Here is a 26,560-nt window from a genome sequence, read left to right as displayed (position 1 = left end):
TGCCCCAGATATGCTGTGCTGCATTTACTTGGCAGGCTGTTTTCACCATTGGACACTTGTGAGGTCAGGATGTTGGCCAGCATCCAGATACCTTGAGGTGACAGAAACCAAGTGGTGTTGAGAGAAACTGGGCATTATCCATTGGATTTTATCCATGGGCATGTAGTAGGCAGGGGTGTAACTACTACCATCTGCACACACCAACGTCCTGTTGTATGGCTAACTCCGTGTCTCTGTTCTCCTAGTCTTAGTTTCGACACCATAGAGTGAAGGTGAAGCATCAGGCTCTGAATTCCAAGAAAACACTCATACAGGATCAGGCTGGGAATTCAAAGACCCCCACACAGGCCCACCAGGACTTGCAACATAAGCGGAAAATGGAGGCCACTATAAAATGTGTACAGGCACAAAAGCAGTCATTGGATATGTTTCCTCCACCACGGCCCATGGATTCTTATGTATTACCCCAGGGACCGCATTCATTGGATATGGTCTACTGCCAAAATGTTGGTGGCCCCCCAGATAGCCGCTGTGGGACAGAAGTCTGCAAGATGCTTCCAGAGAGCGGTCACAGACCCCCCCAGTGCCCTTCATTTTCATCTGCCTGGAACAAGTATCTGGACCCCTGAGTCCTCCATCACTACTGACCTGACGTCTGACGATGGACCGAGCACTTCCTGTGCACCCAGTATATCCCAGATGTCCATCGCCCCGGATAATGCTGATGAGGGAAGCTCCACAGACGCTTCTCTAGTAATTGATGAGGCTACAGATTCTGGCTAAGAAAACTGTTCTCGTTGCAGAAACTAGACAACCTGCTATTATCGGAGCCTGAAGATGGGGTCATCATTCATTGGAGAAACTAGACAACCTGCTATTATCAGAGCCTGAAGATGGGGTCATCGGTCACTGTAGAAACTAGACAACCTGATATTATCGGAGCCTGAAGATGGGGTCATCATTCATTGTAGAAACTCATGAAGGGATGGATAAGACTACTTTTAACTGCCAGCTTTATGCCAATAGTTTACACTTTTATAATCTTAATTGTAGCTATTTTAATGTAATGTTTTTTAAAAAGTTGATTAATACGGTCAGGAATATATCAACTGACTGGCAGAACCTGTGTGTACCTTCTAGATCCTGCAAATAAAGTTAGCTGTACACGGTATCCGCATGTTGACTTTGTAATACGGGCATGATGTGGGAGATGGAGGTTCCAGCCCAAGACAAACTATGGCTGGAGAGTAGTTCTGTGCCCTTATCACATTCAATTGTAATGCCAAGACCTGCACCTTCTATTATGGCGCTTGTAGACATAACGAGACTCGCGATTCTCATCTGCCCGAGCGAATGTGCCAGTGATGTCATCACCAGATCCTTCGTCCTCGGGCGGCCTGTTTAGAATCCAAGATTCTCAACTTGTTCACTTATCGCTCAGTGCTTTTCATTTCTATCTGAAACCTTTAAATCCATTTTCTCCACTCCCACCTAGACCCTTTCCCTCCTAGTTGTGGAGCTGTCAGTCATGAACAAGGAGAAGGAATCCACCAGGATATTTCTGTAATGGAAGAAAGATATCCGGGCCGTGGGAATGAAGCAATGTTTGCGGTTTACTGCTGGTCTGTGTAGGGATGCTCCAGAACTCACTTACAGGAGGCAAGCCAAAAGAATACCATCTCATGAAGTCACCAGATGATTCTCTTCACACCGAACCGCCGGCCAGGAATTCTTCCAGCCATTTAGAACTCTTAGAATGTAACTGGCATTAAAAAAAAATTCAAATGCACTTTCAATGTTGTTGGCATATGTAATCAAAATGTATCATTTTCTCTTAATCCATTAAAATAACCTACTTCCACCTATTGTATATCACAGGAACTACAGCTAATAAAAAATTTTCTTCATCATGTTCGTTTTTTCTCACCCCAAAATTAGTAAGATTTGACTCATGAAGTTAAGGAAACATTTCAAAATATTTTTTTTCTTGGCCAGTGTTATTAAACAGCATGTATGCGAGTCCCTGGACAAAAATGGAGTAATTAACCAGAGCCAGCATGGGTTTGTAACAAACAAGTCATGCCAGACGAATCTAATTCCCTTCTATGACAGAATCCCCGACTGGGTTTATCAGGGAAATGCGGTGGATATAGTATATTGTGACTTTAGTGAAGCATTTGACAAAGTATCTCATACCATACTTATTGAAAAAATGACCAAATCTGGGATTGACAAGGCAAGTGTTAGGTGGATTCACAACTGGCTGAGTGATCGTACCCAAAGAGGGGTCATAAATGGCTACACAACCAAGTGGAAGAATGTATCAAGTGGGGAACCACAAGGCTCTGTCCTAGGCCCAGTGTTGTTCAACATTTTTGTTCTTCCGATAATTGCTGGGTTGCAAGAGCAGGTGAAGCCCGACAATTAGTATTATTACATGATTAATGGTTTGTAATGGTGCTAATTGTTGGCGACGGTCAGGAAACCACTAGTGGTGGCCGCTAGTGCTTGTGTAATGGCATTGTAAGGGCTCATTCATACAACCGTAGTGATTTTTGGTCGGCTGTGTCATGGCCACAGCACATATACGCGGAGCCCGGATTGCCGTTAGGAGGGGTGAGACAGTTTAGCTCTGCTAATCTACCTCCCCCTTTCTGCCCCCTTCGCTGGCTCTCAGCAAGGGAAAGGGGCAAAATGAGGTGGGAGCTAGTATGCTAAGCTCCCGCCCCCTCTCTGCCCCTTGTCGGCTGCCAGCAATGGGTGGAGGTGGGATGGGGCGGGAGCTTAGTAACTAGCCATTACAGTTCCACATCAAAATCTACATTGAGACATACGGATTTGGCTGCAGAATGTGGAATAATTCCGCCCGTCTAAAAGAGGCCCTTGGGCCGCTTTCACACGACCCGAGAAACCTGTGCGAGATTTGTGCGTCTCTCAACGCAAATATGAACCGATTCTTTTGAATGGAGTCATATATACAGGCGATGGCTTCCTCTAACTTTTTGCATTCCTCTGGTCGCTTCGCCGATGGATTCCAATGGGAGCTTTAATGCCTCGCAGGCCGTGTGATGTGAGTGCGATGCAAGGTTTCCCACGGATAATCAATGGGAACCACTTCCAATCCTCTATCACGCGGAAAACTCGCGCAAGAGGATCGAAATTCATAGATGTGAAGCGTTTTATGCCTGAAATTCGCCTCTCATCTGCGGGTAAAACGTAGGTTGCCGAGTGTGATAACGGGCAGAGTTTCTGAAACATGAGGGAAAAAATAAGGAACCAGGAAGCCAGTGCAGGACGGCGTGCGTAAAATACACTGTTCATGCACAGGCATACGCGTGGAAAAACCGCGGCCATATGTAGGGATATGCAGTTCTGTATGTGAGACATGAGCCCGGCCTTAGGGACCTTCCACATGGGACGGAATATTCCACAACAGCATTGCAGAATACGCCGTCCCTGAATTCTGCACACAAATCGGCACGACTAACTGGCAGCAGCATTCGTCTACGTTCAATTCCGTACCAAAATCTGCAGTTAGTCGCGCCAATTTTGGTGCAGAATTCAGGGACCGCGTATTCTGCAATGCTGCTGTCAAATATTACTTACTGTATAAAAAGGTCCCTAGGGAACCTTTCACACGAGGCGAAATTAGTCCACGTGGACATTTTGCGTCACAATGTTATCCCTATGGAGCTTACATTTTACACCTGTTAAAATCGGCGCAACTTCACTTCAAATCCACAAAATTTAACTCTGCAGTGGAAAAGCTTTCTGTTGTGGAATAAAGGACGTCTTGTAGAATTGTTATCGTGTACTTGTAACCTGCAGGAGATGGAATTCCGCAATTAAAGTCTGTGCAAAAAAATGCAAGGAGTTCCGCAACTGCGCTGCGTCCTGCAGGCAATTCCGTACTGTGTGAAAGGTCCCTAATAACTGACCATTATGTTCTTATCACCAAGATATCTCATTCTCTGTGGCCCAATGGAACGAGCTGGGAGCTGGTGATGTCATACGGAACGAGCTGGGAACTGGTGACGTCATCACTACCTCACTCGGACAGGAATGAGCTGGGAGCTGGTGACGCCATCACTACCCCGCTCGGACAGGAATGAGCTGGGAGCTGGTGACGCCATCACTACCCCGCTCGGACAGGAATGAGCTGGGAGCTGGTGACGTCATCACTACCTCGCTCAGACAGGAATGGGCTGGGAGCTGGTGACGTCATCACTACCCTGCTCGGACAGGAATGAGCTGGGAGCTGGTGATGTGATCACTACCCCGCTCAGACAGGAATGAGCTGGGAGCTGGTGACGTCATCACTACCCCGCTCGGACAGGAATGAGCTGGGAGCTGGTGACGTCATCACTACCTCGCTCTGACAGGAATGGGCTGGGAGCTGGTGACGTCATCACTACCTCGCTCGGACAGGAATGGGCTGGGAGCTGGTGACGTCATCACTACCCCGCTCGGACAGGAATGAGCTGGGAGCTGGTGACGTCATCACTACCCCGCTCGGACAGGAATGAGCTGGGAGCTGGTGACGTCATCACTACCTCGCTCAGACAGGAATGGGCTGGGAGCTGGTGACGTCATCACTACCCTGCTCGGACAGGAATGAGCTGGGAGCTGGTGACGTCATCACTACCTTGCTCGGACAGGAATGAGCTGGGAGCTGGTGATGTGATCACTACCCCGCTCAGACAGGAATGAGCTGGGAGCTGGTGACGTCATCACTACCCCGCTCGGACAGGAATGAGCTGGGAGCTGGTGACGTCATCACTACCTCGCTCTGACAGGAATGGGCTGGGAGCTGGTGACGTCATCACTACCTCGCTCGGACAGGAATGGGCTGGGAGCTGGTGACGTCATCACTACCCCGCTCGGACAGGAATGAGCTGGGAGCTGGTGACGTCATCACTACCCCGCTCGGACAGGAATGAGCTGGGAGCTGGTAACGTCATCACTACCCCGCTCGGACAGGAATGAGCTGGGAGCTGGTGATGTGATCACTACCCCGCTCAGAAAGAAATGGGCTGGGAGCTGGTGACGTCATCACTACCCCGCTCGGACAGGAATGAGCTGGGAGCTGGTGACGTCATCACTACCTCGCTCGGACAGGAATGGGCTGGGAGCTGGTGACATGATCACTACCTCGCTCGGACAGGAATGGGCTGGGAACTGGTGATGTCATCACTACCCCGCTCGGACAGGAATGAGCTGGGAGCTGGTGATGTCATCACTACCCCGCTCGGACAGGAATGGGCTGGGAGCTGGTGATGTCATCACTACCCCGCTCGGACAGGAATGAGCTGGGAGCTGGTGACGTCATCACTACCTCGCTCGGACAGGAATGAGCTGGGAGCTGGTGACGTGATCACTACCCCGCTCAGACAGGAATGAGCTGGGAGCTGGTGACGTCATCACTACCTTGCTCGGACAGGAATGAGCTGGGAGCTGGTGATGTGATCACTACCCCGCTCAGACAGGAATGAGATGGGAGCTGGTGACGTCATCACTACCCCGCTCGGACAGGAATGAGCTGGGAGCTGGTGACGTCATCACTACCTCGCTCGGACAGGAATGGGCTGGGAGCTGGTGACGTCATCACTACCTCGCTCGGACAGGAATGGGCTGGGAGCTGGTGACGTCATCACTACCCCGCTCGGACAGGAATGAGCTGGGAGCTGGTAACGTCATCACTACCCCGCTCGGACAGGAATGAGCTGGGAGCTGGTAACGTCATCACTACCTCGCTCGGACAGGAATGAGCTGGGAGCTGGTGATGTGATCACTACCCCGCTCGGACAGGAATGGGCTGGGAGCTGGTGACGTCATCACTACCCCGCTCGGACAGGAATGAGCTGGGAGCTGGTGACGTCATCACTACCTCGCTCGGACAGGAATGGGCTGGGAGCTGGTGACATGATCACTACCTCGCTCGGACAGGAATGGGCTGGGAACTGGTGATGTCATCACTACCCCGCTCGGACAGGAATGAGCTGGGAGCTGGTGATGTCATCACTACCCCGCTCGGACAGGAATGGGCTGGGAGCTGGTGATGTCATCACTACCCCGCTCGGACAGGAATGAGCTGGGAGCTGGTGACGTCATCACTACCTCGCTCGGACAGGAATGAGCTGGGAGCTGGTGACGTGATCACTACCCCGCTCAGACAGGAATGAGCTGGGAGCTGGTGACGTCATCACTACCTTGCTCGGACAGGAATGAGCTGGGAGCTGGTGACGTGATCACTACCCCGCTCGGACAGGAATGAGCTGGGAGCTGGTGACGTCATCACTACCCCGCTCGGACAGGAATGAGCTGGGAACTGGTGACGTCATCACTACCCCGCTCGGACAGGAATGAGCTGGGAACTGGTGACGTCATCACTACCCCGCTCGGACAGGAATGAGCTGGGAACTGGTGACGTCATCACTACCTCGCTCGGACAGATGGTCCTCGGACTCTTATCGTTCAGTGTCTCACATTCCTCTGTGATTGCTCTCAGTAAGAGAAACAAAGTAATCTTGTAATCTATGTAAAACACCGAAGATTAGTGTTTAACCCCTTACCGCCACAGGATTTAAATTTGCATCCTGACTGCAGGGTAACTAATGCAACAGGACATGAGCTTACGTCATATGGATGATGCAGGAGCAGAAGCTGTTACCAACAGCCGATCTCCTACTGAAACCCCCTACATGCCGCAATCTATGTAGACCGCGGCATGTAAAGGGTTCACAGAGGGAGCATGCTCGCTCTGTGATGTCATCGGACCCCCGTGATGTAACCGCGGAGGGCCGATGGGTTGTCACGGCAACAGGATGCCAGATGCTGGCATCCCGGCTTGCATTGCCTATGATCTCGCTTGTGAGCAATAAGGTATTACAGTGCAGAAGTCCTGCAATGTATCATCATAGCGATCATAGCTGTTATGGTTCAAGTCCCCTACGGGGATATAAAGAACAAAAGAAAACAAACATTTTTTTAAGCATTTTCCCCTATCTGTATAATTTTTGTTTCTTTTTTAAAAACCCACATATTTGGTATCATACCCTATTTATCCTGGAAAAACTCACTAAAATGCTTATTTTGTTTGTTTAGCCCACAAATTATTATATACTTGTAATTTGCAGAAAAAAAGGGGTATTCTTGTGAAAAGGTAGAAAAAAACTAAAAAAAAACTTTAATATTTTTGGTATTGTCTTAATTGTACTGACCCGCAGAAAAAATGTTTTATGTCATTTAGACTAATTTCAAACGGATGGGTACGATATCGGGCCATGCTTCATATTGCACTTGCCAATGTGCGATTTCCCTGCGAGGTGCCTTTGTATCAAAAGGGAAGTAGCGATCCTCCGGTGCGGCTGTCCAGAAGGTCACCCATTGTTTTCAATGGGGAAACTTTGCATCGCACCGTGTGTGCCTAGCATGTGGTGCCATGCTGCCGCCGGCTCCATTGAAAACAGCTGGCGATGCGAGGACACGCCCAAAGAGAAGACACGCTGCGATTTTTTTTCCTCCGTCGCATCGCGGGAAAGAAATGCTCGTGTTTATGATCCCTTTTGAAAGGATGGGGTTCATATTGATGCAAGATTTATGCTGTATGATTAAGGCCGGATTCACACGGATGAGATTCTCGCGTGAGATTTGTGCATTGCGAGACGCATGAATATGAACTCCATTCTTTTGAGTAAGGTCATACACAAGAGCGATGCGGGAAACAAATCGTGGCATGTCCTATCTTTGGGTGTGTCCTCACATTGCTCATTGTTTTCAATATCACACCAATGCTAGGGGCACGCGATGCCATGCGAGGTCTGCTATTGAAAGCCATAGGAAACACACATTGCTTTAAGTGCCCGAGCCGGCGCTGAGCTTTATGTCGGCTGAACCTGAACGATGAAACAAGAACCTCACGATTCTCGCTCGTCTTTCAGCCGTTTACCTGCGTTTAAACAGCGATTATCGTTCCGTGTAAACGGGCCATGAGACCCCCGCTATCAAGCAGCTGCCGCAGAATCTTACTTGTTGACATTTGCAGAAATCATTGTGATCTTTGCACATTTCTGGATTCTTGGAGGATGAAATGGGACGAAGCAAAATGTTTTTACCCATTCAGCCCCAGAATGTTTCTTGCAGGTTGTAACCCCGACCCCCGCAGGCCGCCATGAACCTGAGGCCAATGATCGGCTCCTCCTCACACCTCATTACTTAGCCTACACCTTCTAGCCATATAAAAGGCCTGAAGATGGAGGAGGGGCCAGGACCCTTGGGCTGTGGAGGTCAGACATGGCTGGCTGTGGGGAGCAGCCTGCTGGTGGTAGGTGGCCCAATATGGACAAGGAGTCAGGAAGGCAGATACCCCCTGTGCCAGCAGGTAATGGTGCTTGTACGGCAGTCTGGGGAGATGCCCCCTGTGCCAGCAGGTAATGGTGCTTGTATGGCGGTCTAGGAGATAGGAGGCAGCTGGTAACCTAACATGGATGCCTGTCATGTAGTGAATATATTAAAGATGGCAGACACTACTCTCCTGCATTGGAATTGGTGCCAAACTGGACATAAATGGGGCAGATTTATCAACTGTCTTAAAGCAAAGCAGTCTGTTGCCCATAGCAACCAATCACAGCGCAGCTTTCACTTTACCTCAGAGATGAATGCTGAGTTCTGATTGGTTGCTCTGGGCAACAGATGGTTAGACCGTTCTTGTATCTGCTCCTCTTCACAAAATGGCAACCAATCGGTGCTCAGCTTTCACTTTTGAAACTGCTGAGGTAAAATGAAAGCTGTGCTGTGATTGGTTGCTATGGGCAACAAACATGATTTTTTTTTCTTGGTGCTAACTGCTTATTGGAGAGTTCTGTGGGGTATTGGTGGGAGCTGTCGCTCTAAGGCGGTGGTGAAGGATGGAGAGGTGCCGGGTGAAAGTGGGGTGGTTCTGGTATGTGCGGTGGAGCTGTGCGAGCAAACAGACCCTTACAGGGCCACCAGCAGACTAAGGGCTCCTGCACACGAACGGATTTGTATTGAGGATCTGCAGCAAATACTGTCCACAGTGAGCGGAGGAAAAGCTGCAGCATGCTTTATTTTCGTGCGGTGTCCGCATGGGGAAGCCGACCGACCCACGGCCCATCAGCAGCTGACATTCCGGACAGGTCGCGGATTCCACATCATCGTCTAGCGACGGTGCGGGAAACATAAATATTTTAAAAGGAAAAATCCGTACTGCTCATGTCCGATGGCTCGCTGCAACCTTCCGCATTCATTGGCTGTGATTGATTCATCGAGCGCTGGCTCTGACTGGCTGAGCATCACAGCCAATCAGAGGCACTGCTTCCTGGAGGCATGGATTTTCCAATCCCCGGCCAGAAAAGATGCTTAAGACTAGCGATAGGGCCCATGGAGAAGACGCAGCAGAGCCGGACAGCGCTTCTATGGTGATTTATTAATTTTTTTTGTCTTCTGCTGCTAGGGCTTATTTTCCAGGTAGGTCTTATATTTTAAGCCCCACCCCTCCCCCTACGAAAATCCTCACAAGTGGTGCTAAAAAGTCGCACAACTTTGTAGCACCACAAAATCGTGGTATCACCGCGAAAAACTGCAGCCATATCGCACGGACCACCGATGCTATATTGCTGCCATTTTCTCGTGTTCATATCGTGTTGCCTATGTGAAGGAGGCCTGAAGAAGAGATAATTCCCCTCCCGACACTGCGCATACCTGCAAACCCCAGCACCTCGTGATCCTTACAAGCCACCATGCCTTAATGTTGGGCCCGGTTGCCTCCATTGGGTCAGCAATATGGTCAGACCACGCCCCGGTTCTCCTCACATTATCCATCCCAGGGGCTCCGGAGAGGCAGGGGTCCTGGAGACTGAACGACCACCTTCTGAAGGACTCTGTGTGCTGTGCTGACTTGCGCAGCACCATCGACAATTTCCTCAAAGACCACTCTGCGGATCCCACACCTAAACCAGTTCCGTTGGAGGCCCTAAAGTGTGTCCTGAGAGGGGTCCTCATTAAACATGGGGCACGCCTTAAGCGCGAAAAGGCCTCCAAGGTTGTCTCTGTGTTGGCCAAGATCGAGTCCCTGGAGACGATATTCCGCCGGTCAAACGCAGCAGCCACTCAAAACGACCTGTTGAATAGAAGAGCTGAGACACATCCTCGACCAGAAGTACTTGCGATTTCGCGATAGCTTGAAGCGGTATTCTTACGAACATGCCAACAAATGTGGACGCTCTCTGGCGCGTTACCTCCGCAGTAGGGCAAATCTCACATACATTCCCCATATACTAGACAGTACAGGCCACAAGAGACATGACCCTAAAGAAATCAAAGGGGCGGTCCGTGATTACTATCACTGGCTCTACAAGATAAGAGGTCACTTGGCTGATATGGCCCACAACACTCGGGAAAATAAGATTGATGAATATACTGCGGGGACGGCCCTCCCAAGCATACTAGGAGAGGACAGAGAAACCTTAGAGATGGATTTTACTGCAGAGAAGATTAGTGAAGCCATTAACCCCTTGAGTGGTGGGTTTCCTACCACCCTGTCGTGCCCACCAGGGCAGGTTTTTTAAAATGGTCTAATCATTGAATTTCAACTAATTTTGCAGTTGCGTCTCAAGAGCCATAACTTTTTCATTTTTCCATTGACATGGCCATATAAGGGCTTGTTTTTTGCGGGACAAGTTGTGATTTTTTAAACGGGGGAGGAAAAAAAGAAATGGGGGAAAAAAGAAAAAAAGGGGCCATGTCATTAAGGGGTTAAATAATGTATTAACTTCCTTCTCTGGGTCATTACGACGCATGGATACCACATGTGTGATTGTATTTTTGATTTTTTACAAAGTAAAGGGAGACAAGTGTTTTTTTACTTTTTTTAATAATTTTTAAACTTTTTTTTAATTTAAAAAAAAAAAATTTTTTTGTCCCTTTAGGGGACTTCCACAGGGACCCATCAGGACCCCTGATCACATTCCGGGGGTCCGATGGTGACAGCCCTTTACATGCTGCAGTGACAGCCCTTTACATGCTGCAGTCACATAGACTGCAGCATGTAAAGGGTTAACACAGCAGAGATCGGAGGTTTTCTCTGATCTCTGCTGTAAAAGCTAGTATCTAGCTGTCCTCTCACAGCCAAGCGCTAGCTCTCCCTGCCACAGAGACCATCGGCTTGCTTCTGACAAGCCGATGGTCTCTATGGCAACCTGTAAACAAAGCAGGAGATTGCCGGCATATCGGCAATATCTTCTGCTGGTTTTTCAAAGCCCTTGCTTTGTTTTCTGTGGGTCTGTGCAGGCAGAGCACACTGACACAGCTTGTGGCATTGTGCTCTGCAGCTCCCATAGTGATACATAGCCTGGAAATCTTCTGGGCTATGTTGCTATGAGCAGTGGAGCTCGTCCCGGAAAATTTCCGGGCGTGCCACTCAAGGGGGTTAAGACCTCGCCGTCGGGGAGGTCTTTTTTTTTATTTTATTTTTTTTATACCTCTGCCAGACATTGCCAATTCAGCTTCCCACGCAGTTCTTTAAACTGGTCCAGTGGGCATTTCGCAGATTTGTGTGGGGAGGCCGGAATAGTCGCATCAGCTATCGGACTATGTCTCGCACAAAGCTGAGGGGGGGTTTACCCGACCTTAAAATCTACTACTCAGCCGCGGTCCTCACAAGGCTATTGGACTGGCATCATCCCCCCCGGCTCGAAACAGTGGGTGGACCTAGAAAAGGCACTGGTGTGGCCGCATATACACCTTCTGCTGTGGATCCCCTTGGAGGATAGACCCGCGGCTCTTACCCATACACCCCTGACCCTGAACTGTCTCGACGTGTGCAATAGGCTGATGGCAAGAGGAGATGTTGTGAGCCGTAGGGGGGCACTGACCCCCTTATTCCACAACCCTGCATTTCCCCCGGGACAGGAGAAGCAGAGCTTCCTTGGCTGGAGAGAGGAGGAGGACATAGGGTGCTGTCAGATAACCGGTCCGGTGGGCCTTCCATCATTCAATGATTTACAGGCGTCCCGGCCAGATCTGAAACTACAGTGGCTGGAGTACCTCCAATTGTCCTCCTTCTGGAGGGCTCGGATGGGGTCGAGTCACCTCTTGGATCCCACTGAACCCATTGAAAAACTATTCCTACAAACTTGCCCCCCCACACGTGTCCTCTCAAGGATATACGGTATTATATTGGGGAAGCTCACACAGGGTCTTCCTCAATACATCAAGGGGTGGGAGAGGGATTGTCTTTGGAGCTGCAGGACTCTGATTGGGAGAGAGCATTCACGTTCGCACACAAATTACCCCTGGCCTGTGTGGCACAGGAGAAAAACTTTAAGCTCCTCTCTAGGTGGTACAGATGTCCAGATCTGATTCACTGCATATTTCCATCGGTGTCAGATAATTGCTGGAGATGTGGGCTCGGACATGGTACCATGCTGCATATCTGGTGGCAGTGCCCGCTTATACAGTCTTTCTGGAGGACGGTTTTTGAGTTGTTCGAGGGGGGTGTCACGTAACACAGTGGAGGTCACCCCACAACTGGCGCTGCTCTCAATCATCCCTGGTCCCTTTGCCATGATTAAGAAGGGTCTCCTACGTCATTTCCTCACCGCAGCCACTGGCAAAGCGGCGTTACCCCCTCGACTATGGAATTTATTCAAGAGCTAAATCAACTGATGTGCATAGAGGAACTGGGGGATGAGGGCTCTGGTGCCGAGAGCTCAGGCAGGCGCGCCTGGTCAATATGGAATGAATTTCGTGACTCAGCTGAGTTTCAGAATATTATGGGGTGGTGAGGTGACAAGTCGTCCCAGGGTTTGCAGGAAGTCATGACGCGGACATGATTCCTGGATTGACGACCTACTGGAATTGAGCAGCCATACACCCTTTTTCTTTCTGTTTGTCTTTCTATTCCCGGCACCTCCCCACCCCCCTTTTTTTTCTTTTCTTTCTCTTTCTTGCTTATTTTCTTCGTCACCCTTCCTCCCCCTATCTGCATGGGTCTCTCTAGGTCTTTTGTGTCTCTTTTCTTATGTGCTTCTTCTCTCTTTTCTTGTCATCGTAGCTATTTAAAAACTGGACTTTGTTTTTCTTCTCATCTTCCTCCTGTTCACTTGCGCTACGTGCATTTACGGGTCCGGTAGTCGAACGATTCACTGCAAAAGTACAATTACTAAAGGGGTGTCAGTTAGGCACCTGGCAGCTGCGAGTTTTGCTATATTTTGGTGCGAGCTATCCTCTTTATAGCCCTTATATTAATGCTGCAGTCCTGCGAGACTAGCTACTTGTTATGTCTGTTTTGTTACTACTATGTAAAATTTTACAAAAGCTTTAATAAAAACATATTAAACATAAATAGTACCATTGAAAAATACAACTCGCCCTGCAAACAATCTACCCGTTGCCGGAGTATGGCGGTGCGCACGTTAACCCTCTCATGGTGTTAACATCACACTGATTCCTGATAAAGCCTCTTGTTGAACTGCTTTATTAAAATAGGAATTTTGGTTATCAGCATAAAGATGCGCAGGACTCTGTCATTCTAGAGTTACCCGCCTAGTTTCCTATGGTCTAGGATTATCTCTGAAACATTGGCCACACCCTGGCTGGGGAGCCATAAAACTGGCAAAGGCCTTGGAGAGTGTTCTGCTGCTTGCACTGGACATGCTGCCTGAGCCCTGCACCTCCCCTGCTACTTGGCCCACTTAAGTACATCCTCTACCTCTTAGCATTAGCTTTTCCACCAGGGCCTTGTGGTGTTGCATCACTCTCATACTCCTTTCCTCTTTGGAAATGAGAGTGGAAAGGTTCTCTTTATACCGTGGGTTGAGAAGGGTGTACACCCAGTAATCTTGGTTGGCTAGAATGCGTCTAACCCGAGGGTCATGGTAAAGGCAGCTTAACATGAAGTCAGCCATGTGTGCCAGAGTCCCAGTACGCAACACATCACTGTCCTCACTAGGAGAATGACTTTCATGATCCTCCTCCTCTTCAGCCCATACACGCTGAACAGATGTGAGGGAAGTAGCATGGGTACCCTCTGCAGTGTGGGCAGCAGTCTCTTCCCCCTCCTCCTCCTCCAATACGTGCTGAGAAACAGGCATGAGGGTGGTCTGGCTATCAAGCGACATACTGTCATCCCCCATCTCCTGTTCTAACCACAATGTTACGGTATCCTACCCGATGATACGCCAGCCTGGGTTGCCCTAGAACTTACCCACAACCCCTGCCTACTTGCCTTCACTCCTGGCTAAGCCCAGGCGGGCAACTGGGCGGCGGTCCCGAAGGGACAAAAGGTTTCAATAAAGACTTATGACAAACCCTGTGAACCCTCCATGTAGCTGGCAAACCCAGTTCATAGGCGAAAGGGTTCACTACACGTGTGATGACAAAGGGACCCACGTTAACGCGGTGCCAGTTTCAAGGACGGGACCCTTAGTTTGAGATTTTTAGAAGACAGGTATACCTTCTGTCCCACCCTGTAAGGTTCAGATACTGACCGACTCCTCCCACTACGCAACTGCATATGAGCCCCCGTTGCTTCCAAGTTTTTCTGTACCTCTTCCCATACTCCCTGCAGCGTATCTGTGGTGACGTCAGCTGCAGGACAGACAGATGGAGTAGGGATCGCTGTAAGGAAGCAAGGATGCTAACCGTATACACAAAAGAATGGAGATACCTCAGTGGAAGAACAAGTGCGGTTGTTTAGCGCAAACTCCACCAACAGCAGGAACTCTGCCCATTGATGAGTCTTTTCGCTAGCAAACAACCGTAAATATTGCACTAAATCCTGGTTCGTCCGCTCAGTCTGACTATTGGTTTGCAGCTGGAATGCTGACTAGAAGGAAAGCGACGTTCCCAGGTTTCTGCAGAAGGCTCGCCAAAACTGCGCCACAAACTGAACCCCCGAGATCAGATACAATGTTTTGGAGAACCCCATGTAGGCGAATGATTTCTTTCACAAAAATCTGGGCAAATTCTATTGCCGAAGGTAGATTCTTTAACGCCCCAAAATGTGTCATCTTTGAGAACCAGTCGACTACCACTAAGAAAGTGGTGAACTTCTGGGAGTTTAGTAGATCGGTGATAAAAATCTACCAATAACTGCGACCACGGACGAGAAGGCACCAGTAACTGTCTCAGAGGACCCTCCGGAGGACGCCGCCGACTTTTATTGCATGGACAGACAGAGCATCCCTTAACAAAGTCGCAGATCTCCTGAGACATGCCTGGCCACCAGAAGTGTCTAGAACAAAGATCCAGGGTCCCCTGAAACCCCGTATGGCCTGTGAAAACCGACTGAGATTCTTCAATGACTCTGAGACGTAAGGTCTCTGGCACAAACCATCTGCCCTCCGACACCCCCAAAGGAGTGTCCGGCTGACAGTTCTCTAGTTGAGGGTTGAAGTTAGGTTTTACAGCTGCCACCACCACCCCAGGTGCCAAGATATTCTCGGAAGTCGTAGTCTTACTTTCGGGTGCCCCGAAACTCCGTGACAGGGCATCCGCCTTCACGTTCTTCGCTCCTGGGATATGTCACGACGAAATTAAACCTGGCGAAAAACAACGCCCACCTGGCTTGACGAGCTGTGAGTCTTTTAGCATTGGCGAGATATACCAAATTCTTGTGATCGGTATACGCAGTAATGGGGTGTCTAGCCCCCTCAAGATGGTGTCGCCATTCTTCTAAAGCCCATTTGATCGCCAGTAACTCACGGTTACCCACGTCGTAGTTGCGTTCTGCTGAATGAAACTTCCACGAAAAGAACACTCATGGACTATACCCGGGTCTCCCACTGACTTCCTGAGACAATACAGCTCCTGCCCCCACCTCAGACTCATCTACCTCAATGAAAAAGGGTTGCTGCGCATCCGGCTATTCTAGCACCGGGGCAGTAGTAAACGCTCTTTTTAGATGACAAAAAGCCTCTAGGGCCGCAGGCGACCATTTTACCAAGTCAGCCCCCTTCTTAGTCAGATTGGTCAAGGGTTGAGCGATAACCAAGTAATTCTTAATGAATTTACGGTAAAAGTTTGTGAAACCCAAAAACCGCTGGAGAGCCTTAAGGTTATCTGGTCTGACCCATTGGGAGATTACTGCCACTTTATCAGACTCCATTTGAATCTCCGTGGGTGAGACCACATAACCCAGGAAAGATACTTGTTTAGTGCCAAATGTACATTTCTCCAACTTGACAAAAAGTTGATCCTCATGCGAACGGGTCAGAACCAACCTCAGGTGCCGCACATGTGAATCCCAGTCTGGAGAATATACCAGAATGTCATCAAGATATATGACCAGAAATACCCCCAGGAAGACGTGGAAAACTGCGTTCATAAAACCCTGGAACACAGCAGGGGCGTTAGAGTCCAAAGGGCATGACCAGACATTCAAAATGTCCTAAGGGGATGTTGAACATGGTCTTCAATTCATCTCCCTCTCGAATACGAATTAAATTGTAAGCCCACCTAAGTCCAGTTTGGAAAACCAGTGGGCCCCTACCACCTGATTCAACAAGTCTGGAATCGGAGGCAAGGAGCACTGGTTCTTCACTGTGATTTTATTCAAAGCCCGATAATCCACACAAGGCCTCAATGTCCCATCCTTCTCAACAAAGAACAGATCTGCCCCGGCAGGGGACCTGGACAGCCGGATATGTCGCTTGGCCAGAGACTCCGGGATATAGGACTTAAGGGCTTTGTGCTCACGCCCTGACTAATTGAAAATGGCTCCCTTAGGGATTGGACTGTTGGGAATCAGATCAATACCACAGTCCCACTCCCTATGGGGAGGCAAAGTCTCAGACTGTTTTTTGGAGAATATGTCCTCAAAATCCGACAAATACTCCTAGTGACCAGTACGGTATCTGCTGAGCAAACGGCTATAGTAGTTAAGGGATTATGGCAGGATGACTCCCAATGTGTCAATTCCCGGGTGGACGAATCAAATTGAGGGTTGTGCATTGCCAACCATGGCATATCAAGTACCAAATCAACAGACATTTTTTCCATAACCAGGAAAGAGATTCTCAGAATGGAGAGCACCCACAGTAAACTGTAGAATGGGAGTCCTCCATTGGACAACACCTGCGGAGAGAGGGGTCGAGTCAATACTGATGAAGCGTATGGGGGGCTTCAGCATGGGAAAATTCAGTCATCGGAGGTCTAACAAAATTTAAATTAATCAGATTGGCGGCAGCACCCGACTCAATAAAGGCTTGACCAGACCAAATAAAATTCCAGAAGCCAACCTGACAAGGCACCTACAACTTAAGGAATACCTGTGATCCTAGGCAATCCTCCCGACAATCACCTAGGATCTGTAGTTTTTCCACCGGTTCAGACTGATGTTGCCATTGCTTCTGTGGACAAGTTGCTACCCGATGTCTGGCTTCCCTACAGAAGAGGCAAAGACGGTGAGTCATTTCCCCGGGACTTAGCTGGTCCACTTCCATAGGCTCAGCCCCAGGAGTTGGCATTGGAAAAGTGGGAGCGGGTCTGCAGGACTTTCTAGTTTTACAGGCCTGACATTCCTTTTCTCTAGATCTCAGCCTCCTGTCAGCCTTTACTGCCAATTCCATCGCCTCATTAAGTGTTGCAGGAGTGGAATGGGAAATAATTAGATCCTTGACAGCATCAGAAAGGCCCAACAAAAACACATCTTTGAGGGCACCTTCGTTCCACGAGGTTTCACTGGCATACTGTCTAAACTTAAAGCAATAGTCTTTAGCACACTGCTGCCCCTGACGCAAAGCCAGGAGGTGAGACTCTGCTAACCCCGCCTGGTCCGGCTCATCAAAAATACCTCCTAGTTCCTGAAAAAACTAATCAACAGACTGCAGGCAAGCCGAACTCTTGGGTAAGGAGTAGGCCCATGTAGGTACATAGAGTCCCAGAAGGTGGGATTGATTGAGCCAGAGGATCTGGGCTGCATCCGGAAATATAGTCTACATGCCTGCTGAAAAACAAAAACCTTGCTTTTCTCCCCAGAAAACACCTCAGGGAGAGGACATTTGGGCTCAGGGATAGACTGGGCGGCAGAAACCTGCTCCTGGGCCACCATACGACCAGACAGGTCTTGGATCATGCAATTGACTAGCAAGGGCATTCATAGTCTCCATTGGAGAGCAAACAAAAACCCACAGGGTAATTTTAAGGGCCAGTTATTCTGTTACGATATCCTACCCAATGATACGCCAGCCTGGGTTGCCCTAGAACTTACCCGCAACCCCTGTCCCTGCCTACTTGCCTCCACTCCTGGCTAACCCCAGGCGGGCAACTGGGCTGCGGTCCCTGCTCTCACTAGGGACCGAGAGGGGGGACTGGCGTGCCAAGATGGAACAGGGTAAAATACCGACAGGAAGGGCAGATGAAGAAAACCAACAGGAAATAAATGCAGACCGAGGCAGATGGGATAACCTGGCAGATAAAGTAAAAGCTGAAACGCATGAGACTGACAGAGGCAGGATGCTAGCACACTGAAGAGAAACCAATAACTGGCAGTGAATGGACCTCACTGCCAGCCTTATAAACAGAAGCCTCCACCCAGGAGCGGAGAGACGGAGGCGACTACCTCCCAGCAGAATCCCATAACCATGGGCTTGTGCATAGAGCTGCACTCACAGGCGTGTGTGCGCGCGCATGTCGCCGCCCGGACCCATGAGCCGACCAGCTGCCCGTGCCCCCGGCAGCCGCTGCATGATAACACAAAGCATTGGCCTTTATGCTTAGCTATGTTTTGGAGGAGGTGGCATAATACACCAGTAAAACTTTCACCGAGGTAGGATCCACAATCCTCAGTGTGGGTAGCACGGGAGCGGACCCGGGGTCAGACTCAGTCCCAGCCTCCACCAAGTTCACCCAATGTGCCATCAGGGAGATGTAGTGTCCCTGCCAGCCAGCACTTGTCCACGTGTCCGTCGTTAAGTGGACCTTCTCATTAACCGCGTTGGTGAGGACACGATTTATGTTGCATGAGACATGCTGGTGTAGGGCGGGGACGGCACACCAGGAAAAATAGTGGCGACTGGGGCCCGAGTACCGAGGGACTGCCAACGCGATCATGTTGCAGAAAGCCTCCGTTTCTACCAGCCTGTATGCCAGCATCTCCAGGCTGAGTAGTTTAGCGATATGCATGTTTAAAGATTGTGCATGCGGGTGGGTGGCTGCATATTTCCACTTTCGTTCCAACGGTTGGGTTAGCAACAGTTGAATGCTGTGCTGGGACACATTGGTGGAGGCTGTGGAGGGCTGTGGAGATGAGGGTGTGGGTGCAGGCCGGGAGGCGCTCGTGCCTGCGTCTTGGGAGGGGGTTTGCATCTCTTTGCCAGGTTGTGACACTGGGGAAGAGGCAGTGGTGTGACCCACAAGTGGTGAATGGCCTTCGCTCCACCTCGTGGGGTGCTTGGCTATCATATGCCTGTGCATGCTGATAGTGGTGGCTCCCCAGCTGATCTTGGTGTGGCACAGTTTGCACACCACTGTTCGTCGGTCATCCGTGCTCCTCACTAAAAAACCTCCAGACCTTGAAACACCTAGCCCTCTGCATGGAGGCTTGCCACAAAGGGGTGCTGTAGGGAACAGTTGGTGGATTATATGCTGTGGCCCTACTTCTCCCCCTTGCCACCCCACTGCCTCTTCCAACCTGTTCTGCTGCAGCACTTGCCTCCCCCTCTGAAGCCCTGTCCTCAGTAGGCTTTGCAAACCAGGTGGGGTCAGTCACCTCATCGTCCACCAGCTCTTCCTCTGACTCCTCAGTCTTCTCCTCCCTTAGACTTACTGCCCTAACAACCACTTCGCTGACAGACAACTGTCTCATCCTCATCATCCACAAATCGCTCTTGAGACAGTAGTTTGAAGTCCCCACCCTCATCACCATGGGTCTGTGAAAGTTTCACATCTTTGGCATTGGTCACGACAAACGCCTCACGTGGCTGTGGAACTGTTTTTTTAGACTCAGGGCAGGGACCCGAGAAGAGTTCTTGGGTGTATGCCTGTTCATTATAATCTCTCCTTTTTTTGGAGTGACCAGGCTGGGAGGAAAGAGGAGCAACCTGAGGATTCAGAGGTGCATTCCCTTGGGTGGCGTGAGTGGACTGCGTGGAAGACTGGGTGTTGGATAAAGTAGTGGAGGCGTTATCCGCTATCCATGTCAGTACCTGATCACACTGCTGTGCTTTTAATAATGGTCTACCACGCGGACCTGCAAAATGTGACATGAAGCTGGGGAGTGGAGATACGCGGCGCTCTACCGATCCCTCAGCAGGCACTGTTTCACCCCGCCCAGGACCACGGCCTCTGCCCACACCCTCATTGGGATGCCCACGTCCTCGGCCTCGACCCTTACCCCTATTCTTCATTATGTAGGATAAAGGATAGAGCAGGGCCAGAAAAAATGTAATCAGTGGATACCGCTGATCCCTGGGGCTAATTCACCGCCCACAGAGTCTGGTAGATTTGAGAGACTCTGAGCAAGGCCATAAAAAATTGAACCAGTGTATAGCACTGAGAAACAGGGTTTATTCACCGCCCACAGAGACTTTTAAATAATTAAGCCGTTGTATACTGCAGATATCTAGCCCTAATTCACCGCCCACAGATTGGAGATATGACAGGCTATATGCAGGCCCAGAAAAAATTTAACCAGTGTAGCGCTGAGATCTAGGGCTAATTCGCCGCACACAGAGACTGGTAGCTTTTATAGACTCTGAGCAAGGCCAGAAAAAAATGTAAATTAAAAATGGTAAATTCCTAAGTACTGTGTGTACACCCCTGGCAGTACACTGCATAAAACCTCTACCAGCGGGCAGAATACAGCCGGGATGCTTGAAAAAAAAAATTGGTGCACTACTGGTCCCAGCCAAAATGCTAATGCACACAATGAGGATTAGCCCTAAGAAGGACTGTTGGGTTCTTGAAGTCAGGATCCCTGCCTAACACTTTCCCTATATCAGCAGCAGCACTTTCCCTAACCTCTGCCAGCATGCGTCTGAGGCGAGCCGCGGGCGGCACCAGTTTAAGTATTCGGCGGTCACCTGATCCCGCTAGACACTCACTGCTGTAGAAGTGGTAATGCCTTCCCTGCATGTTTAGTGGCTAAAAAATGGCGCTAAGCACGCGAGGAGGGGAAATGAAATTTACTCAAGCACTGCGTGGTAATCGATTCGAGTAGCGAGCATCTCGAGTAGCCTAATACTCGATCGAGCATCAAGCTTGGACGAGTGTGCTCGCTTATCTCTATAGCTGACGCTATAAGTGTTACAACTTCAAGAACTATAAAACTTTAAACACTTAAAGGGGTTGTCCCGCGAAAGCAAGTGGGGTTATACACTTCTGTATGGCCATATTAATGCACTTTGTAATATACATTGTGCATTAATTATGAGCCATACAGAAGTTATTCACTTACCTGTTCCGTTGCTAGCGTCCCCGTCTCCATGGTGCCGTCTAATTTTCAGCGTCTAATCGCCCGATTAGACGCGCTTGCGCAGTCCGGTCTTCTTCTTTTCTGAATGGGGCCGCTCGTGCCGGAGAGCGGCTCCTCGTAGCTCCGCCCCGTCACGTGCCGATTCCAGCCAATCGGGAGGCTGGAATCGGCAATGGACCGCACAGAAGACCTGCGGTCCACCGAGGGAGAAGATCCCGGCGGCCATCTTCACAAGGTAAGTAAGAAGTCACCGGAGCGCGGGGATTCAGGTAAGCACTGTCCGTTTTTTTTTTTAACCCCTGCATCGGATTTGTCTCGCACCGAACGGGGGGGCTATTGAAAAAAAAAAAAAACGTTTCGGCGCGGGACAACCCCTTTAAGTATTAAAAAAAAAATTAAGGTCTTGCTCACATGGGCATAAGTGGCCCACATATTATGCAAATAAAATACGCAGTACACTGCAAACGCACATGTATATTTTAACTCCCCATTGCCTACATTGGTGCGTATTATGCGCCAAAATAGGACATGGTGGTTTTTTTTTTTTTGGTTTTTTTTTCAAATGCGTGAAAACACAGATGTGAGAGGCCCAAAAAAATCAATAAGTTTTTAGCACCACGGAAACTGGTAAGGTAAGATGGCAATTTGTTGTGACGCCAGTCCGTATATAGGTAGGGACTAGTAATGAGCGAGCATACTTGCTAAGGGCAATTGCTCGAGCGAGCATTGTTCTAAGTGAGTACCTGCCCGCTCGAGAGAAAAGGTTCGGGTGCCGGCGGCGGGCAGGGAGCTGTGGGGAGGAACGGAGGGGAGATCTCTCTCTCCCTCTCTTCCTCCCCGCTCCCCCCTGCTGACTGCCGCAACTCACCGCTCCCCCACGCCGGCACCCGAACCTTTTCTCTCGCGCGGGCAGGTACTCGCTAAGGGCAATGCTCGCTCGAGCAAATGCCCTTAGCGAGTATGCTCGCTCATCTCTAGTAGGGACCCATTCTGGACAAAAATAAAATAATATATAAAAACGGGATTACTAAACAAAAATAAAAGCAGTAGTCGTAGTTCTCCTGCAGTGTTGTGTGGGACCTTGGTGCAATTATTGTAGGTGATAGGAAGCACTTTGGGAAGCCGACTTTAGATGCAATCAATTCCATTTTATTTAGGAGCATTTATCATGCCAACAGAAGTTACAATATTCTCCTTTCAGTGATTTTTTTTTTGTTTTGTTTTGTTTTTTTAAGTAAATCCCAGACATCACGTGCATCATTCACTATTGATTGCGTTATCTGAAGTGTTAATCCGGTGTCTGGCTTGCTGAGCTAAGACTACTTGTTTCTGTCTCTCTCCTCCTGACACTCCAGCACAAACTTTATTTCAGTACTCACACTTAGTTGTTCTAACTTCCCACCACACTGTCTCTGATAGATGCTGTGGGACCCCAACTCTATGGTACGACACTTGGATATCGGCATTTCCTTCAGGTAAACGTTAACAGGCTAGATGTGGCTTGGAAAAGGCCCATTTGCAGGGTCAGAACGTCGCATTGTATGGTTTTCCTCAGGCCCGGATTTAGGCAGGGGCAACATGGGCGGCCGCCAAATAGGAGCCCCCATCAAGTGAAATGAAAGAAGAAGGAAATTCCCTTCGAAATGGCCGATTTCAAAAATTGAAGTTATTTGTGTAGAAAGTATTCATTTGGATATTATTATTGTTTTATCGGTTTTAAACAGATCAGGCTTAATACCAATATTAAAAAAAAAAAAAAAGTCACGTAATGTTTACTCGTGGTATGTAGCTGGAGTTAGGAGTGTGATTCATGTTAGGAGTGTGATTCATGTATCGTGAGTGGCAAGGACAATCCAAACAGATCTGAGGATCGCCACAAAATTCCTTGGGTATAAGAAAGTGGTGCCACGAAACGAAAAAGAAACCAAGAATGTGCCCAGGAACAGAAACCACTTTTATGTAAAACTTGCTGTATTCGCGTATTTTTAGTGCAGGCAGCTCCATTACCCAAGAAATACCTGAGGACAGTCCACAATCTACTGACGCCGCTCCTGGAGAAACGGAAAAGGATCCGTAATTCTGAGGCAACAAGGAAAATGAAAATTATGTCAGTCTGGAAGATGAAACTGGAAAAAGGAGAATAAAGTAGATGAAGAGGAGACTGACCGGGCCGAGACCGAAGGAGTAGATCTAACTGAAACAAATGTATCACTCCTCCAGTGGTCCAATACGATGTCTGTTTATGGCCTGAGCAGCCTTCAGAAAACTTTGTGGATTTTTGGTCTCAGGAAATAGAAGAAAGCTTCAACATTGTGAAAACAAATTGTTGAATGAGAAATCTTCAAAGCCACAAGACAGCAGAGCAGCCAGAAGATGCCCAACCCACATGTTCAACAGAGAAAACCAAAACGGAGAAGTTGTAAGACGGGAATGGTTGTTTTTCACCGGCAACTGGTTGTGTACTGCTATGTGTGCAAACTGATGCCTCCAAATATAACCCAGCTTAATGGTGATGGGTTATGCGATTGGAAGCATGCGACAGTCTTTATGAACAGTCAAAGGAACACATTGAATCTATAGTGGCATTCTCTCGAAGATCCGCATAAAATGGGCGTGTTGACATGGAACCTACCAAGAAAGTTAGAAAAATGGCTAGCTATTGGAAAGAAATTCTAAAATGCTCAGTCTGTCACTACATTTCTATGTGAATGCGGTTTGGCAATACGGGGCAGAAATGAAAAAGTTGGATCACCCTTCAAATGAAAATTATCTCTGGAACGCGCTACCTAAAAGTATCCGCACAATCCCCGATTCACAAAACTTCAGGCGTGCTCTAAAAACGAACCTCTTCAGAGAGGCATACCATATCCCCTGAACCAAACTCCTCTGTACTCCACCTAATAACATGCTCCCTGTCCTAGTGACTGCAACCCCTGCTAGCCACCATCAATTGCCCCCGGTAGTCACACAGATTAAGCCACCACACAGCTTGATGTCTGACCATTGTCTGTGTATAGCATCCCTCACTCTCCACCTCGCCATACCGTGCACATCTCCAGCCCCTTTACCTTCTGTATCCCCCCATTACTTGTAGTATGTAAGCTCATTGGAGCAGGACCCTCACCCCTATTGTTTCCATCAACTGATTACTATGTAACCGGGGTTCTGCACTTCGGCGTTCTGTATCCCCCTGTTTTTGTAAGCGGTGCGGAATATTTTTGGCGCTATATAAACAAAGATTATTATTACTACTATTATATGACAATGCAGCAGCCATGAGCGGGAAATTCAATGGTCTTCAAGCCAAGATTAGAACGGAAAATCCCAAGACCATCTTGTGGGAAAAGAAGCAGCTGCCCAATTTTTCTTCTTTCTTGAGGGGCTCTACGTATTCTTAACTGCTTCAGATTGTCGGTTTAAAATATTGACAAAGGCATTTGCCGGCCATGAAACGCGAAGGGAAAGGAAATGAGAAAATGTTTGTACCTCAAAGAATTTCCACGATACAATGGTCTTGCCAGGCTGATGCCTGGGATCGGGTACGCAGCTATTGCAGATTCTCTGACAAGCATCGCCGCAAATCCCAGTCAAAAGTCTGAATTCCGTTGCAGTGAGTGGCCTGTAGGATCAGATGTCTATGTTGGAGATTGGAATATACACCACATTCTGGAATGACCTTCTTTAAAGGGGTTCTGACACGAAAAATGTTTATGCTTTAACAGCCATTGTTTCCTGGTCTGCCTAATGGAGACAGGGAACCCACAATTTTTGACCTGTTTAAGCATAAAAACTAATACTTGCCTTGTTTTCTGTTGTTGTTGTGCTGCGGGGGTCATCTCCCAGCAGGCAGTCTTCTTCCTCCGACGAGCGGGATTGCGCGCAGGCGCAGAAGACTGGTGCCCTGTGACAGGAGTCAGGACAGGCCGCCTCTCCACTGCGCATGCGCAGCACTCAGGAGTTCAGCCAGGATGGACGGGCTGCCCACAGCAAGCACTGCTTGTGACGTGCTTGCTGTGGGCAGCCCGTCCGTTCATCTCGGAAGTGGTTTGACGGCTGGAGCAGAGCAAGAAGCGGTCATTTTGACCGCTCCAGCTTTGCTTCAAGAAGCCACAGAAGAGGATGCCAGATGGAGGGGACATGCCTGGCGATCGGTCCTGGCAAGGTAAGTAAATTTTTTTTTTTCTTTTCATGTTAGAACATCTTTAAGCTTCTAACAAAGCAAATTTGTGCCTACAAAACCCACACCTAGATTTGAAGACTGCCGTCGCTTCTCTACATTCTTTGCAATCTGTTGTGCAATCAAAGTAAAACTCCTTTGCTGACTGCATACATCAGGGAGCCCAGTTTTCTGCTACAAATGAGTACCACCAACCACACCAGCGTAAAGTAAATGTTTGTTTACGACCCCTGAATTCTTCTGGCAGCACTTCTGGAGTTGAGCTCTTTGCTTCTGAAAATTTCCGCATAAACTCCTTTCCACAATCATCGATCAGTTCTCAGCTTCACTTGAACGGTGACTTTCTACTTATGAGCTATTTTGCACACTATTCGGTTTTTTTTTTGGCAACTAGACGTCCTTACTCCTGAAGAGATTCGCTCCGAAGCCAAGAAGCTGGTGAGTAATAATCCCGACAATCTTGAGACTTACTTGGAAGATGAGCTGATTCAGTTTGCCTCAAATTTGTCACTGGGGGCAAGTAAAGTCCAAAATGTTATGTGCAACTCTTCACTGTTAGGACTTTAAAACATAACCTTTAATAAAGCAATTAAAATTTAAAATAGTACTCACAAAGACTGACACACATAATACATAAAGAAAAATATTAATAACTCTGGAAGTGTATCTCAGAGGGTTCTTGAAAATGTAGATGCCATATATCGTGCTTCCTGGGTATAGTGATGCCTTAACTGGTATCTATTCGAGGCAACAAATAACCATTTCAGGGTGATAATGCACCCCCACAACGGTAATATCTACAGTCTTGGGAAACTGATAGTGCCCAAGACCGAGATTATTTGTGCTTGGTATTAGCACCAAGAAGGCTTAATCAATATCTGGTCCTTGGTCCGACGCGTTTCGCTCAACTTGAGCTCCTCAGGGACCTCTTGTGAATATTTAATATGCCT

The sequence above is a fragment of the Eleutherodactylus coqui genome, chromosome 3 (assembly GCF_035609145.1).
Source record: "Eleutherodactylus coqui strain aEleCoq1 chromosome 3, aEleCoq1.hap1, whole genome shotgun sequence".
NCBI classification, from domain to species: Eukaryota; Metazoa; Chordata; class Amphibia; order Anura; family Eleutherodactylidae; genus Eleutherodactylus; species Eleutherodactylus coqui.
This window is presented reverse-complemented; position numbering follows the sequence as displayed.